At 40.6% G+C, this 17,164-nt stretch overlaps 1 protein-coding gene across 2 annotated transcripts in view; it reads right to left on the bottom strand.

Annotated features, from left to right (window-relative positions):
- Zbtb34 (zinc finger and BTB domain containing 34) overlaps positions 1-17,164 on the bottom strand; it is a 29,581-nt gene that overhangs the window by 8,801 nt on the left and 3,616 nt on the right. Inside the window, exon 1 of one of the 2 annotated variants that reach the window (XM_048343106.1) lies at positions 1,554-1,757. The exons of the other annotated variant lie outside the window; for it this stretch is intronic. The gene's annotated coding sequence lies outside the window, so the exon portion shown is untranslated. Of the gene's footprint in view, positions 1-1,553; positions 1,758-17,164 lie in introns of those variants that run through there. 2 annotated transcript variants of the gene reach the window in all.

The following is a 17,164-nucleotide window of genomic DNA, read 5'->3' as shown; positions in this document are numbered from 1 at the left end:
TTTGAGCTATTTGAGCTACACATCCAACTCTCAGCCCCCCCCCCCACCTTTTTTTTTCTGGTCAGTCATGGGGTTTGAACTCTGGGGCTGGAAGCTGTCCCTGAGCTCTTCAGCTCAAGGCTAGTGCTTTACCACTTTGGGCCATAGCACCACTTCTGGTTTTCGGTGGTTAAGTGGAGATAAGAGTCTCACGGACTTTACTGCCCAGGCTAGGTTTGAACCTTGATCCTCGATCTCAGCCTCCCAAGTAGCCAGGATTACAGTGGTGAGCCACCAGTGCCCAGCCACTCTCTGTTTTTTTGCTAGTTAATTGGAGATAAAATTCTCATGGACTTTGCTGCCTGGCTAACTTTGAAATGCAATCCTCAGATCTCAGCCGTCTGAGTAGTAAGAATTACAAGCATGAGCCACTAACACTTGGCTTTTCAACCTGAAATTTTTCATGAACGCTGGAGCTTAGAAAACATCATCAACAAGCAACAACACAGAACAGAAAACATTACCAACAACAAAGAAGTGCAATATGGGAAGCTAGTGCCTTAACTTTCTATCTTTAATACTAAAAATAAGTCAACTCACAAAATTAGAGAAAAGGAAAAAAAAACTACACTCAATATTACAGAAAAATAGCATTAAGACACAGAGAAAATCAGAAATTTTAAAACCAGCCTAAGACTTTCAAGAAAGGATCAGTCAGATGGTGTGACTAGATGGTAACAGAATTCTTTGTTAATCATATCAAAGTCTGAGTTAAAACATTTAGTCAAAGAGGAATTTTGTGCCTTTATTTGTCCTAGACTTTGATTGAAATCACTTTGAAATCTGTGTAGAATGGACATATTTTTAGGATAACATACATTGGCAGAGCTGAATAAGAAAGAAACAGAAGTGCCAAGGCACAAATGATCTTCAGGCCGTCCACACTGTTCTAGATGCATTGAAAAACATTTAGGGCATCTCAGCTCATGTGGCATAAATTCTGACACCAGAAAATGACAAAGAGCATAAGAAACAGTCTACTTGGTCTAACTAGACTTTAAAGTCTGAAGGAAATACTAGGAAATCTAACCTATTAAGAGATAAATATATTATGACCAAAAAGGACTGCTTCATAAATTTAAGGATGGTTCCATATTGGGAAATAGATTAATATAATCAGTAATAATGGAAAGTCAATGGAGAAAAAAATTCCTATGATCAAATCAGTACAATGCCAAAAAAAAAAAAAGTATATGAGGAAGCTAAGTCTCTTTCAGAATAAGAAAAAAATACTAAATAAGCTAGAAATAGAGCGTTATTTTGTCAATGTAATAAGCAATATGTACTGTATACAAAGTTCTGGCAACATCATCCTTCAAAGGACACATTGTTATTCCCAAAATGTACTCAACAGTGCACAAGTCCATAAACTAGCCCCAATATGCCTCCCTCCCAGGGATTAAAAATATATTAGCATAATAACCCATCTGAAAAGTCCTGCAGACAAGCATTCTGTTTAACTCAGCAGTTTGCAAACTCATTTAACTGTGGAACTCTTTTCTCAAGGTACATACATTAGTATTCAAAGAATTAGCGCTCCCTGGAGCACATTCTGGTAAACACTTCAGTGGAGGCATTCCCATCAAAGCCTGGAAGACAGACAAGATATGGCCATTAAAAAGAGGAGACAAGTCGGGCATTGATAGTTTATGCCTGTAATCCTAGCTACTCAGGAGGCTGAGATATAAGGATTGAGCTTCAAAGCCAGTCTAGGCTGGGAAGTCCATGAGTCTCTTATTTCCAGTTAACTACCAGAAAAGTGGGAGTGGAGATATGGTTCCAAGTGGTACAACACTAGCGTTGAGCACAAAGAGACTCAGGGACAGCACCTAGGCCCTGAGTCCAAGCCCCACAACTGACAGCACATACACACACACACACACACATACACACATACACACACAAACACACACAAATCATATTGTGTCAGAATCAGGCTAAGAAGCAGAGGATGTAAAAAATAATTGTACATAAAAAACAGGTAAGATAGTGACAAGTTACAGCCATATAACAGGAACTATAAAATACTTGGGGATAATAAATAAATAGTGTCAACAGCAAAAAAGTAAGTACAAAAATATGTAAATGAAGAGATAGAAGAAGCTGTAGCAAGAAAATTCCATACTATATAATTTCTTCTAAAATGAATTTAGAATTATAATGCAAATCAATGAAATATTGTCTTAGAAACATAACATTATGATCTCAAAATCCATCTAGAACGTACACACACACACACACACACACACCTCTTTTTTTTTCTTTTTTTTTTTTTTGCCAGACCTGGGGCTTGAACTCAGGGCCTGGGTATTGCCCCTGAGCTTCTTTTGCTCGATATTAGCACTCTCTCACTTGAGCCACAGTGCCACTTCTGGCTTTTTCTGTGTACGTGGTACTAAGGAATCAAACCCAGAGCTTCTCCGTGCATGCTAGGCAAGCGCTCTACCACTAAGCCACCTTCCCAGCTCTTATATTTTTTTGTGCCAGAATAGGGTTTGAACTGAAGACATTTAGCTCTTGCTTGGCTTTTTTGCTCATGGCTAGCGCTCTACCAATTGAGCCACACCTCCACTTCTGGTTTTCTGGTTAACTGGAGATAAAAGTCTTACAAATTTGTCTGTTGGGCTGGCTTCAAACCATGATGCTGAGATCTCAGCCTCCTGAGTGGCTAGGATTACAAGTATGAATTACTGGCACCCAACCACACATTTTTAGTTTAATGTTTCTAGTTGTTTTCAGGGTTTTTGTTTTGGTTCTGGGAATCAAACTCAGAACCTCAAGCATGCCAGGCAAATGTTCAACTACTGAGCTACATCCTAGCCCTATCAAATACTTATATTTTTAATATTAAAAAAATCAGATGCTCTATTTAACCTAGCATCAAATCTATTATTCTAGTATGTAATCAAATTAGATTAGGAAGATGTGAGACATCTTAGGGGTTTTTTTTCCCTCTGAAAGGTTTTTTTCCCTCTGAAGGTTTTTTTTACTCTCTGAAATTTGGTATGTATTTTATGCAGAACATCTCAGTGTGAACTAACTGTATTTCAAGTGCTCAATAATCACAGTATAGATCTAGAACAAAATATACTAGAGAAATTTAGAAAAATACAGCTGACTTAATGTATAATTAGGCTGTAACTCATTTGGTAAATATGTACTGAATATGCCAACCACTAGAGGATGGTGTTAAGAGCTATGAGATCTTTTATAATAGGGGAATGATCAGAAAAAGCCACCTGAACAAATGCTATTTAAGATGGGCCCCAAAGAACAAGTAAAGGTTTGCTATATCTGCAAGGGTGTGGCAGTACTGCAAGGAAACTGCCTGGCAGAGGGATTCATATATACAAAAAAAAAAAAGAAGTGTCCAAGTCAGAAAGGACAGATGTGCTGAAGTGTCCTCACAAAGTGGGGCCCAGGCATGAAGGAAGTACAGAGGGCACACCAGGCTGTCATCTAAGTAGAAATTAAACTGAGATGGCCGCATGGGCCATTTTATATCAGTAAAAAAGTTAAGAATCATTAAACAGATGTTGCTTAGGGAATTTGAGCAAATAGTAGTTAGATCCTTTGCTCACTGCATACCCTGAACCTCTAAAAGAGAAATTTCTAAGTACTACAAGGCAGACATTATAGGTTTAATTACAGAATTTAAATATATATATTAAAGAGATGGAAAATCACGAAAAATATAACACACAAAGCAGAAAAGACTTATAAATCAATAAAAAGCAAATAAAACTATTGAAAAATCAGCAAATAATGTGAGCAGGTACTTTGGAACAACTTTAAAATAGCCTTTAAATAGAAAACAATGCTTGGCTACTTCATCAGTAAATAAAAATTAAAACATGAGATACAGTCCTTCTTTCTCAAATTGGCAGAACTTACAAAACTGCAACCAGCTATCCTCTAACACAGGTCGGATGTACCTACCCTTCATAGCTTTTCCAGGGCACAAGTGCCTGAAGAGCGACTTGGGGGATGGTGAAAGGGTGAAAGGAAGGTGGGCTCGGGCTTTCCAAAGGTGTGGAGTCCCGGTCAAAGAAGAACAGCAAAAAAGTATTTCTGAAATAGGAGGTAAAATTGAAAATGGATTCCAGTGAGGCCTCCTCGCTAGCAAGTGGCTCTTTTATCTGCTCAGAAGGAGAGAACTATACTTGAAAGAAAATCACTAACGAGAAAAACAGCACACCATGATTAACACTTCAGAGGGATTCCATTTTTCTGCAAAATGAGAAGGGAAGTGCTCTGCTCTCCTCTCCTCTACATTAACGCTTCCTTCCACAGCAACAATGAGACTAAGACTTTCCTTGATCTGTGAACAAGCAACACTCTTGAGTAAGAAGCTTCTGAAAAACTGGCAAATTTACAGTTAGTTCATCCAGTTCTAGGCACATTACCAGGCTAAAGAGAACAAAAGGCATAATTAATCACAAGTCCTCCATCCGATGACCTATGGTCCCAGGATAGAAACCTTTCCTAGGAGTATCAAGTTCAAATGCAAATCTTCCCCTCCTGTGAACTGGCAGTTTCCCCAAGGGCTGGGTACTCACTGGCTTCCGAGAGGTCTTGATCTCTCCCCATGATGCATGGAATGCCAGGCTCACAACTATGTTAGGTCAATTTTAAAATTAATTTTATCTTTAAAACTATTCAGATCATGCAGAAAAATATAAAAATGACCAAACTCTCTCCTCTTCCCAAAGATAATCCCTGGTAGAAGTTTTTGTTTTTGCCAGTCCTGGGGTTTGAACTCAGGGCCTGAGCACTGTCCCTGGCTTCTTTTTGCTCAAGGCTAGCACTCTGCCACTTGAGCCACAGTGCCACTTCTGGTTTTTTTCTATATATTGTGGTGCTGAGGAATCGAACCCAGGGCTTCATGCATGCAAGGCAAGCACTCTACCACTAGGCCATATTCCCGACCCTGGTCGAAGTTCTGTGGTGCTGTTCTAGGGAAATGTTAAACATGCATCAGTATAAGCTATTCTGCTCTTAAGAATGTATTTAAGCCAGGTACGACGGCTCACATCTATAATCTTAGCTACACAGGAGTCAGAAATTGAGTAGACTGCTGTTCAAGGACAGCTAGGGCAAAAAGTTAATGAGACTCCCCTATCTCAACCAATAGCTGGGCATGGTAGGGAACATCTGATATCCTAAGTACCTGGAAGTTAAAAACAGGCAGTAGAGGGGCTGGGGATATGGCCTAGTGGCAAGAGTGCCTGCCTCATATACATGAGGTCCTGGGTTCAATTCCCCAGCACCACATATACAGAAAATGGCCAGAAGTGGCGCTGTGGCTCAAGTGGCAGAGTGCTAGCCTTGAGCAAAAACAAGCCAGGGACAGTGCTCAGGCCCTGAGTCCAAGGCCCAGGACTGGCCAAAAAAAAAAAAAAAAACAGGCAGTAGAGGCAGCCCCTGTGTAAATAACAAAAGCAAAAAAGGAATGAGGGGGCATGGCTCAAATGGCACAGCACTGCTTAACAAGATACTGAGACTAACTACCACCACCAAAAAAAGTATTTAATATACATTAAAATCATCCCATCACAGCACATACAGAGCATGTCATTTTTTCTTACTTAATAGCATTCCATGGCCACACTGTACTCAGCCAACCCCCTAAACAGGAGGCAGTTTAAACAACCATTGCAAATAGAGAATGGTTCTATGATATTACATACATCTTCGCTTTCTTCTGTAACTCCTGGTAAAGGAACTGGAAGGATTTTTATTTCAACTGGTAATGACAAACTATCCTCTAGGAGATGGTAACAATTCTCCCTTCACTCGGCACAGCGAAGAGCCTCTTCCTGCCACAACCAGCCGGGGCACAGAACTGCTTTACCTTTGATGAACCCCTAGATGGGAAATGGTACAATATTGTTTTGATATGTGTATGCCTATTAATAAATGAGGTTGCCAGGCACCAGTGACTCACGCATGTAATCCTAGCTTCTCAGGAGGCTGAGATCTGAGGATTGTAGCTGGAAGCCAGCCTGGGCAAAAAAAAAAAGTCTATGAGGCTCTTATCTCCAATTAAAAAAAAACAAAAAGCTAGAAGTGGAGCTGTAGCTCAAGTGGTATAGAGTGATAACCTTGAGCAAGAATGCTCAGGGACAGTGCCTAAGCCCCGAGTTCAAGCCCCAGAACCTTCAATAAATAAAAAGAGATTATCTTTATTCACATTTAAGGGCAATCTAAACTTTGCCTTTCTTTGCCTATTTTTATCTTGTACCCTTCTTTGCCTTTTTATTGAATTGTCAGACGTCTTTGCAAATTTGGGAAATTAGCCTTTGTCACATGTGCTACAGTATGAGGTTTCACTGCTATCACTAAACTGCACATTAACTAAGACTTTAATGATTATTTCTCCTATACTTATATATGAAATACTCAGAGTCAGTCTCCTACACACACAAAACCAGAGAGAATAAGAAGACGAATAAAGGTCTTGCAGTTTGATACAACTTAATGCAGATTCCTCCCAACTTAGATAAGGGAACTGAATTCATTTTTGAAAATGCAGAGTAGTTTGTCATGTAGATTGTTTGCAGCTGCTTCAAAAAGCAATAATGAATTTGATTATCCCACTAACTGAAAACATTAAAATCAGTATTCTTTAATTTAGCAGATTAATCATAGATTTTTCCATCATGCCACACTAGGAAAAGAAATAAAAACAAAACATACTTCTAAATTAGACATTTATAACCCTACGTGTGTGTGTGTGTGTGTGTGTGTGTGTGTAAAGCTGGATGGTTTTCTACAGTCCTATTCTTCTCTTTGTTTTGTACTGAAGTTTGAACTCCGAATCTTGTATCTTGTGCTTTCTAGGTAGGTACTCAAGTACTTGAGCCTCTCCTCCAACCCTTTTTTGATTTAGTTATTTTCCATAATCTTTCTGAGTCTCCTGAGTGTCTGAGATTATAGACATGTGCTCCATAGCAAACTAGATGGCTGAGATGTGGTTTTACTAACTTTTTGGCTGGCATCAAATCCTGATTAACCTGATCCTCACCTTTATAGTAGCTGGGATTACAGGCAGGTGTCACCACACCAAGACTTATTTTTAACAATATTTAGGGTTTTTTTGGCCAGTCCTGGGGCTTGAACTCAGGGCCTGAGCACTGTCCCTGGCTTCTTCTTGCTCAAGGCTAGCACTCTACCACTTAAGCCACAGTGCTACTTCTGGCTTTTTCTAAGTATGTGGGTGGTGCTGAGGAATTGAACCCAGGGCGTCGTGCATGCAAGGCAAGCACTCTACCATCAGGCCATATTCACAGACCCAATATTTAGTTTTGTTTGTAAAAACTATACTCTGTATACAATACTTGTTTCAGAAGTGGAGATGTGGTTCAAAGTGGTAGAGCACTAGCCTTGAACACAAAATCTCAGGGACAGCGTCCAGGCCCTGAGTTCAAGCCCCCTAATTAACAAAAAATGAAAAAATGAAAAAAATAAAAGACTTCTTTCAAAAAACACACATGAAGAGGAGTTAGTTGAAATAGTTTGTTGGTTCCTCTATTTTCATAGGCCTCTTTTGTTCATTCACCCAAAGACAAACTAGCTGTTCTTTCAACTTCTTTAATCTCTTATTTTGAAATTCTTTCTTCTTCTGCAGTTCTAGAACCGAGTGCAGTGGAATCTAGAGCCTCTGTATGTTAGGCAAGTGGCCTGACACTGAGCCAAGTCCATCCAGAATTCTTAGTTTCTTACACAGAAAGAGAACTATGCAAAACCCAAGGAGACAACTTTCCCTTACCTCAGCCTCTGCTGTGGCTAGAAACACAGTACCCTTCAGCAGCCTCAGTAACTGTAAAAGGGGATGCCCTCTCTTTCTACCTGGGAAACTCCTTCCTTAGCACCATCATCAATAACCGTCAGGTTCTGAATGCCTGATACATGCTAGGCATTATATGACAAAATCACTTACCATGCATGATTTCCCTGAATCTTCTTGTACTTTCTTCATGAGGCAGGCATTATTTTAGAGATGTGAAAACAGATTCCAAGAAACTGACTTTCTAGGATGGTTCTAATGTCTGCTTTTCAGACCCCTGCACTATAACCCCCTATACTGCTTTATTTTGCCTATGGGGAAACACCAAGGCCAGTGCAGGAAGAGATGCTGAAGAAAAGGTAGAAGGAAAAAATGCTTACCCTAGGTTACTCTTCCCCCAGGGAGGTGAAATGGAGAGGGTTGGGGACAGATGGAAATCATTCTCCTATTGTTGCTCAGGTTGGAAAAGGCAGCAAATGAGGATATTTTATAAACATCCATCAAAACCATGAATGCACAGCTTGAGACCAGGCAATTTCAGATCTATGAGTTAACTACAACACCCTCTAGCTAGATCAAAATCGTCTGTATAGGCTAGGTATAATAGCTTATGTCTATAATCCCAGCACGATGGAGACACAAAGATTCTGAGTTCAAGGTCACTGTAGGCTACATAGTGATAGGGGACCCTATTCCCCATCCCTCCAAGAAAATCACCTGTAGGGTTAACAAATGCAGTGGTACTCATTAGACACTATGTTGAAAATGAACTATACAACTTGTGGGTAAGGACAGGAGGGAAAAATTGAGAAAGAGTAAGGGAAGAGGTGACATTGTCCAAAAAGAAATGTACTCATTACCTAAATTACTTAACTGTAATCCTTCTGTACATCACCTTTATAATACCAATAAATTTTTTATAAGAAAGAATATCACAGCTGGGTGCCAGTGGCTCATGCCTATAATCCTAGCTATTCAGGAGGCTGAGACCTGAGTATCACGGTTCAAAGTCAGCCAGGGAAGAAAAGTCCTCATGAGACTCTTATTTCCAATTAACCACTCAAAAATCAGAAGTAGAGTGGTGGCTCAAAGTGGTAGAGTGCTAGCCTAAGAGCAAAAGAGCTCAGGGACAGTGCCCAGGCCTTGAGACCAAGCAGAAAAACACCCCGAGGGCCCTCTTACTTAAGTGCATTATGCCTTCCATATTCTGCAGCTTTGATCCCTTTGCCCTTCCTTAGGCCCAGGACCCTGGCTCATTTTACCATTATGTAAAAAGCCATCTTTGCACACTAAAGCCTCAACTAATTAGAAACCACAGAACTAGGGCTCAAATAACTGGCCCTTTCGTGTTTCAGGGTAGAAGGCCCAGAGAGCAGATACTGCCAAGAAGACACAGGGTTCAGCCCAAGTTCAAAAGAATTCAAAGCAGCACTGAATATGGTGTTCAAAAAGTAAGAGTAAACTGAAGGGAACCCAGGATTGATGCTGACAATGCATTTATCTTTGTGGCTTCTGGGATTTATGTCATGCTTGGAAAGGCCTTTACATCAGTATAAATGAGTTTACCCATGTTTTCTATTAGTTTTTTGGTGATATGCAAATATTTCCAAGATATTAGTGTAAGAATGTAATGACTTCACATGGAAAACAACAAGACTCTGAGTATATTCCTTGTTACTTTTTAAGACACTGGTAACATTCAGCCACTCTCACAACTTGGAAAAGAAGCTGTCTTTTCCACACATCAGACCTTTTTAGTAACTCTGCATTGTCTTCATATTGTAAGGGTGATCACTGCCTTTGCCTAAACCTAGCAGAAGGAGCATGGGCTGAAGGATCTCACTGCTCAGTGAGAAAGCCAAGTCTGATGACACCAGGGAATGGCAGGTCTGGAAGCCAAATCACAGAGGTGAGTTCAGGGTAAGATCAGCAGCTTTTGTAATAAGATGGATGCTGAGTGGCAGAGGTCTGAGGAAGGAAACGACTCAGGCGGCACTGTGGGAAATCACAGGAGGAGTGAGAATGACCTATAGATTAAGGAGCCTGCCTGGATGCTAGGGGTGCAGGAAAAGAAAACACAAGGCCTAATGCAAGACCATAGGCTTGCAAGGGCCCACCACAAACATCACCGTGAAGCAGGACAAGTCAATGTCCTGAAATATCACATTCAAGGAAATACTACCTCCAACCTGGGTTCCAAGACTCCCCAGAAGCAAAACAGATTTACCTACAGGGGCCGTGGAGAGACAGGGAAAGCACACTCAACCATTACCCAACAGACTAGAGCTCTTGTTCATCCTTCAGCCCATGCTCCTTCTGCTGGGTTTAGGCAAAGGCAGTGATCACCCTTACAATATGAAGACAATGCAGAGTTACTAAAAAGGTCTGAAGTGTGGAAAAGACAGCTTCCTTTCCAAGTTGTCTGAGTGGCCAAATGTTACCAGTGTCTTTTTTTTTTTAACTCAATTTTATTTATTCATTCTTTTTGGCCAGTCCTGGAGCTTGGACTCAGGGCCTGAGCATTGTCCCTGGCTTCTTTTTGCTCAAGGCTAGCACTCTGCCACTTGAGCCATAACGCCACTTCTGGCAGTTTTCTATATATGTGATGCTGGGGAATCAAATCCAGGGCTTCATGTATGGGAGGCAAGCACTCTTGCCACTAGGCCATATTCCCAGCCCACCAGTGTCTTAAAAGTATCAAGGAATATAATGTATTCAGAGTCCTGTTGTTTTCCATGTGAAGTCATTACATTCTTACACTAATATCTTGAAAATATTTGCATATCACCAAAAAACTAATAGAAAACATGGGTAAACTCATTTATACTAATGTAATGGCCTTTCCAAGCATGACATAAATCCCCGAAGCCACAAAGATAAATACATTGTCAGCATCAAAGTGTATGACAAAAAGCACACATCTTGCTTGGGCCTATAATCCTAGCTACTCAGGAGACTAAGATCTAGGGATCCTGGTTCAAAGCTATCACAGGCAGAAAGGTCTGTGAGACCCTGATCTCCAGTTAACCACCAGAAAGCGGTTGCTCAAGTAAGTAGAGTGCCAGCCATGAGCACAAGCTCAGGGACAGTGCCCAGGCCATGAGTTCAAGCTCCAGGTCCAGCACACACGCACGTGCGCGCGCACACATACACACACACACAGAAACCCGACATGTTGAGGAGGAAAATGCATACATACTTGACAGAAGGCTACTTTACAAATTCTTTTTACTCATAGCTAGTGCTTTACCATTTGAGTCATGTCTATGGTTGCATCTTTTTGTTGGTTAGTTGGAGACATTGTCTCACCAATTTGTCTGCCCTGGCTTGTCTGGAAATTATTTTAATTTATAAATCAAATTGGGCTAACATAAAAAAATTCTATTGAACAACGAGCAAAGGCTATAGAGTTCAAAACAAAACAAAAAGAAAAAAGGACCATAAAAGATGCTCTAACTTTATTCGTGATTAAAGATATTTGATTCATTTAAAAGAGAGAGGGAGAGGGAGTGTGTGTGTGCTAGTGACTCACACGTATAATTCTAGCTACACAGGAGGCTAAGATCTGAGGACCCTGGTTCTGACACCAGCCTGGGCAGGAAAGTCCATGAGACTCTTTTTTTTTTTTTTTGGCCAGTCCTGGGGCTTGGACTCAGGGCCTGAGCACTGTCCCTGGCTTCTTTTTGCTCAAGGCTAGCACTCTGCCACTTAAGCCACAGCGCCACTTCTGGCCATTTTCTGTATATATGTGGTGCTGGGGAATTGAACCCGGGGCCTCATGTATACGAGGCAGGCACTCTTGCCACTAGGCCATATCCCCAGCCCCGTCCATGAGACTCTTATCTCCAATTTATCACAGAAAAACCACAAGTGACACTGTGGGTCAAGTGGCAGAGCACTAGCCTAGAGCAAAAAAAAAGGAATTCAGGAACAGAGCCCAGTTCCAGAGTTCAGGAAAAGAAAAAAAAAAAAGAGATACTTGTTTCCTTTTTTGGTGCTCGTGATATCAAACTCAAGGACTAGTACATGCCAGACTAAGTATTTTACCACTGAACTATATAACCTCTGTAGGGTAGTTTCCATTGTAAAACCATCAGATTTGTACATATTTTTAAAGAGCTGACAGATGTAATCATAAGGGATAATTTAGGAATATCCATCAATATGTAAAATGAATTTATTTACTTTTAAGTCTATAAGAAGCTCCTAAAAATTGAAATAGCAAAAAATACAGTACTTAACACAATTTATATCAGGAAGAGGTGGGCAGGGAGACACAGCTCAAGAGCCCCGAGTTCAATCCCCAGACATGCAAAAAGAGAAAAAAAAAAAAAAAGTCAGGATAATATAGGTAACAAGGATGTCTATCAAACACTTTTCTTTGCTATATAGCCCAGAATAGGTTCCAAAAGGAGACTAGATAAAACAAAACAACAAAGAGTATATAGAGTTCATCTATAGTATCAGCTATTTGGGAGGCTAATGCAGGAGGATCATTTGAGCCCAACAGTGAGAGGCCATCCAGGGCAGCACTGCAAGACCATGTCTCAAAAACAAAGCAAAGCAAATCCAGAATGAAACATATTGAAGCTTTAAAAAAAGAACAAAGTTATAGGCTTTAAAAAGAGCTTTCTAAGATTTAGTTAAGAACAGCAAGAAATAGAACAATGCATACATACATGTGATTTCCTTCATGCACATTTCTTCTTCTTTTCTTTTCTTTTTTTTGCCAGTCCTGGGGCTTGAACTCAGGGCCTGAGCACTGTGTCCCTGGCTTCTTTTCGCTCAAGTCTAGCACTCTGCCACTTGAGCCACAGCACCACTTCTGGCTTTTTCTGTATATGTGGTGCTGGGGAAATCGACCCCTGGGCTTCATGTATATAGGGCAAGCACTTTACCACGAGGCCATATTCCCAGCCCCCTTCATGCACATTTCTCAAAAGAATTAACTACAGTTGCCAGGTGCTGGTGGCTCATACCTGTAATACTAGCTACTCAGGAGGCTGAGATCTAAAGATCACCATTTGAAGACAAGCTCAGGTAAGAAAGTCAGTTGAGATTCTTACCTCTAATTAACCAGAAAAAAAAAAAAAAACAGAAGTGGAACTGTGGCTGAAATGGTAGAGTGCTAGCTTTGAGCATAAAAGTTTTAACTTTTGACTCCTACTGATATAGCCTGGCGCTGTTTAGTAGTTTACCAATAGCATCAACAATCAACCGACACATATTTCGTTTCTTATGTGTATTTTATATACAGAAAAGCATACAAGAGGCTCAAGAGATCACTTTTTACTGACACGTGAAAGTTACTGGAAAGATGTGGAAATGATTAGTGCACGGGTGTTAGAAGCAGATGCTCCAACATCTGAGCTCACCACAATAGCAACAGGAGGTGGCTTCAAAATTATTTCAGCTGCAACTACACCATGTACTACAGTGTGATCTGTTCAGCTGGATTCAACATTGTCTTCATGCCTTTAAGTTTCTCTCAAATGTAAATGGCATCATGTATTGCCTACATGCCTGTACATTTTGATTAATTTTTTTCTCAAATTTTTATTATCAAACTGATGTACAGAGAGGTTACAGTATCATACGTTGGGCATTTTGATTAATTTTAACTTTATATTTTACGGTAATAATAAGACAGACAATTATCTATATGTTATGCATTCATGATATTCTCTATCTTAAAGTTTTCCATATTTATAGGCTTATGGTTTCTGATTGTTTTGCAAATTGTTGCAAAGAAAAAAGAAAATAAAGTCCATGTAGATGGACTCATGCAGTTCTAATCCATGTTGTTCCAGGGTCAAGTGCATGCACTGCGGTATTCATTCCAAGAGGAATGCCATCACTTTTTGGGAAGAAGGACTAAGGACCAAGAAGAGGAAAAGGAAATAAAACTTTATTTTAAATCTTTTTAATTTTTTTTATTTTTTATCTGACCAGTCCTGGGCCTTGGATTCAGGGCCTGAGCACTGTCCCTGGCTTCTTTTTTTTTTTTTCTCAAGGCTAGCATTCTGCTACTTGAGCCACAGCGCCACTTCTGGCCGTTTTTCTATATATGTGGTGCTGGGGAATCAAACCCAGGGCTTCATGTATAGGAGGCAAGCATTCTTGCCACTAGGCCATATTCCCAGCCCTAAATCTTTTCAATTTTTAAAAATCACTTAGCTAAATTATTCTCACTTGAAGGGTGTTGTTGTTGTTTGTACAATCCTGGGGCTTGAACTCTGAACCAGGTCCTGTCTCTGAGCTTCTTTTGCTCAATGCTAGAGCTCTACCTACCACTTGAGCCACAGCTTCACTTCCTGCTTTTTTTAGTGGTTAGATAAAGTCTCAAAGACTTTCCTGTCCAGATAGGCTTCAAACCGCAAGCCTCCTATCTCAGCCTTCTAAGCAGCTAGGATGATGGGTGTGAGCCAATAGCACTCCGGGCTCCTTGAAGTTTTTTGTTTGTTCTTTTTTAAAGACAAGTAGGCTCATACCTAAAAATACCCAATTTTAAGCCAAAAAGTATAAAGATGGGCTAAAAATCGCTAATTATTATACCAAGAAGACAATTACAGAGGTAGAAACAAAGAACTATGAGTAACCGTGACAGGACTGGTTACTTTTGACCAAAAATAGTTTTTTTTTTTAATCAAAACAGAATAAAGAAAAAAAATCATGGTGTAAGATATTTTTGAACATATCCTTGCATTTCAAAAGGATAGATACAGCACTTCAGGCAAAAAGAATGGCAGAAGCAGAGGCCAGGCCCACAAGGCCTGGGGTGCAGCAAGCTGTAAGAGTGGACAAGGCCCCAGGACAGGGAAGCACATGGTAGGCAGAGCACAGCATGGGGTCTCTAGAACACCCTTGCTTACAGAATGCAAACAGAATTCTGGGGGCAGCTACTGTGAACATGAATCCAAAGACAGCCTGAATAGGTCCTAAAAAATAGGAGATGACACCCACTTCGGGGTATCAGTTCAACCAGGACAAGACAGACCAAGTATAGGTTGCCAGCTGGTGAATGGGAGAAATGGGGTGGAAGGAGGAAAGAAACAGGCACTGACTGTGGAGTTACCTCCTGAGTTACTGTCTTGAGAATGGCAACAGTAAGATGGGGATACGCAGAGAGAGAAAATGGAAAAAGGATGAGAACAAAAGATGAAGTACCACAACATAGTAGCTGGTTAAAAGAGGTAACACTCACACCTGGTTCTCACCTGAAACAGCATTTCCAGTGATTAGTATGCATAAGGAAAACTTGGCCCTACATTCTATTAAATGAGGAATGTAAACAATAAAAACTAGCAACATCCTCTCATACAGTGCAGAAAACCAAAAGATGAGGAGACTTGGGGCTGGGAATATGGCCTAGTGGCAAGAGTGCTTGTCTCCTATACATGACACCCTAGGTTCCATTCCCCAGCACCACATATATAGAAAATGGCCAAAAGTGGCGCTGTGGCTCAAGTGGCAGAGTGCTAACCTGGAGCAAATTGAAGCCAGGGACAGTGCTCAGGCCCTGAGTCCACACCCCAGGACTGGCGACAAAAAAAAAACAACAAAACAAACAAACAAAAAAAAAGATGTGTTATACTTACAAACTGATATGGTGGATTGAAACTCCTTTGAACAACGATTTAAGGTTAATAAAAATTAAAAAAAAAAAGATGAGGAGACTTAATTTTTGAAGTACTGAAGTTTGAACTCAAGTGTCTTCTGCTTGCTAGATTGGAGTTCTACCACCTGAGCAAGACCTCCAGCTTAGTTTTTTTATTTTAGAAATGGAGTCTTTCTGCCCAATCTGGCCTGGAACCACAATCCTCTAGATTTCGGCCTGAGAAACTAGGATTATATGCATAGGCATGCACTTCTCAGACGAGGGGATTCTAAAATGGGCAGAACACCCATGTGGGTCTTGAAATTCCTTTTGTAATAATTCCCTTTTTCTTGGAAAAAGCCTCAGAACCACTTCCTCATTACGACCAGCAGAACTGAAACAAAGAGTAAAGACTAAGCCATTGATGACTGATCACTGTTAATCCTAGCTACTAAGGAGGTTGAGACCTGAGGATCATGGTTCAAAGCCAATTCAGGCAACAAAGTCTGAGATTCTTCTCTCCAATTAACTACCAAAAAGCAGGAAGCAGTGCTGTGGTTCAAGTGGCAGAGTACTAGCCTTAAATGAAAAAGCTAAAGGTCAGTGCCTAGGCCCTGAGTTCAAGCCCCAGTACTTGCACAGACAGATAAACAGATAAAGACTCCACCACTGGAGCTGTACTCCTTTTGTAAGTATGTGCACAGCAGAGCTTTCCCACAGAGGCCAGGGGCTAAGTGTGGCCAGCTAATGTAACTTAAACCAACTAAGTGACCCAAGACCCATGGACTGCCCTTACAGCTACACAATCTCAGCTCACAGCTTTTCCTGCTCAAGACTCCCCAAGTTGCAGGCCAGTTTGTGGCAGGAAGCAAAATCTAACAAGGTGTCTTATTCCCACCTAACCCAGAAACACTCTAACACACATCACAAGATGCTACACTGTAAAAATACCCAGTTATACATCCAAGAAAGGAAAATAAGGTCACTAATTTGGAAGTTGCTTAAGGGACCTCTTATTCTCAGTCAAGATGCTCATGATTCCTAACTCAGATTTGTACCTGCCAGCTTCACTCTCTCACACCTGAGACACACAACTCAAATGTGGCTTTCTCCATCCAATGCTGAAGATACCTCATTTCCACTCTCATCCAAGTCATCAAAAAGTCTTGTAGTCAAAGATTGAGGCACTAAAGACGAAAGACATGGTAACAGCAGTAAAAACCACATAAAAATAACTTTTCTAGATATTTCTGCCTGGGTCTAGATCAAAACTAAAATGGAGCTGTCATGAGCTACAATCTAAGCCTTTGGAAAGCAGCAGCAGCCGCTGAATAGCACCAAGGCTGCACAAAACATTCTGGTGCTGCTCAAACCCAACGCTAAGGGAAAAAGAAAAAGGAAAAAAAAGAAAAAGGCATTCTGTGATGGATATTCATGAAGCACTCATCCTAATTTAAAGGAAAGCAAGTTTAGAGTTCTTACTGCATTAATTCATGTGAGCCTGAGAGAACATTTTTATCCAAACTGTTACATTTCCGACCAAGGCGTTAACATTCTCCAGGTCTGCTCAGTTACACTAATTCTGAGAGGGTGTGATCTGTCTTAGTCAAGGCAAGCCTAAGAGGCTGCTTCAGAGAGGAATGGCCTCTTTAATTTTTCTGGCAAAGGGAAGGATTAACAGCAATTGAGCTCCTACTGTGTACAGTATGCTAAACTCACTCTTCATTTGCATAGTAAAT

This window comes from Perognathus longimembris, chromosome 1 (assembly GCF_023159225.1).
Source record: "Perognathus longimembris pacificus isolate PPM17 chromosome 1, ASM2315922v1, whole genome shotgun sequence".
Lineage (NCBI taxonomy): Eukaryota > Metazoa > Chordata > Mammalia > Rodentia > Heteromyidae > Perognathus > Perognathus longimembris.
Note: the sequence above shows the minus strand (reverse complement) of the source record. Positions and strands in the feature narration are given on the sequence as shown.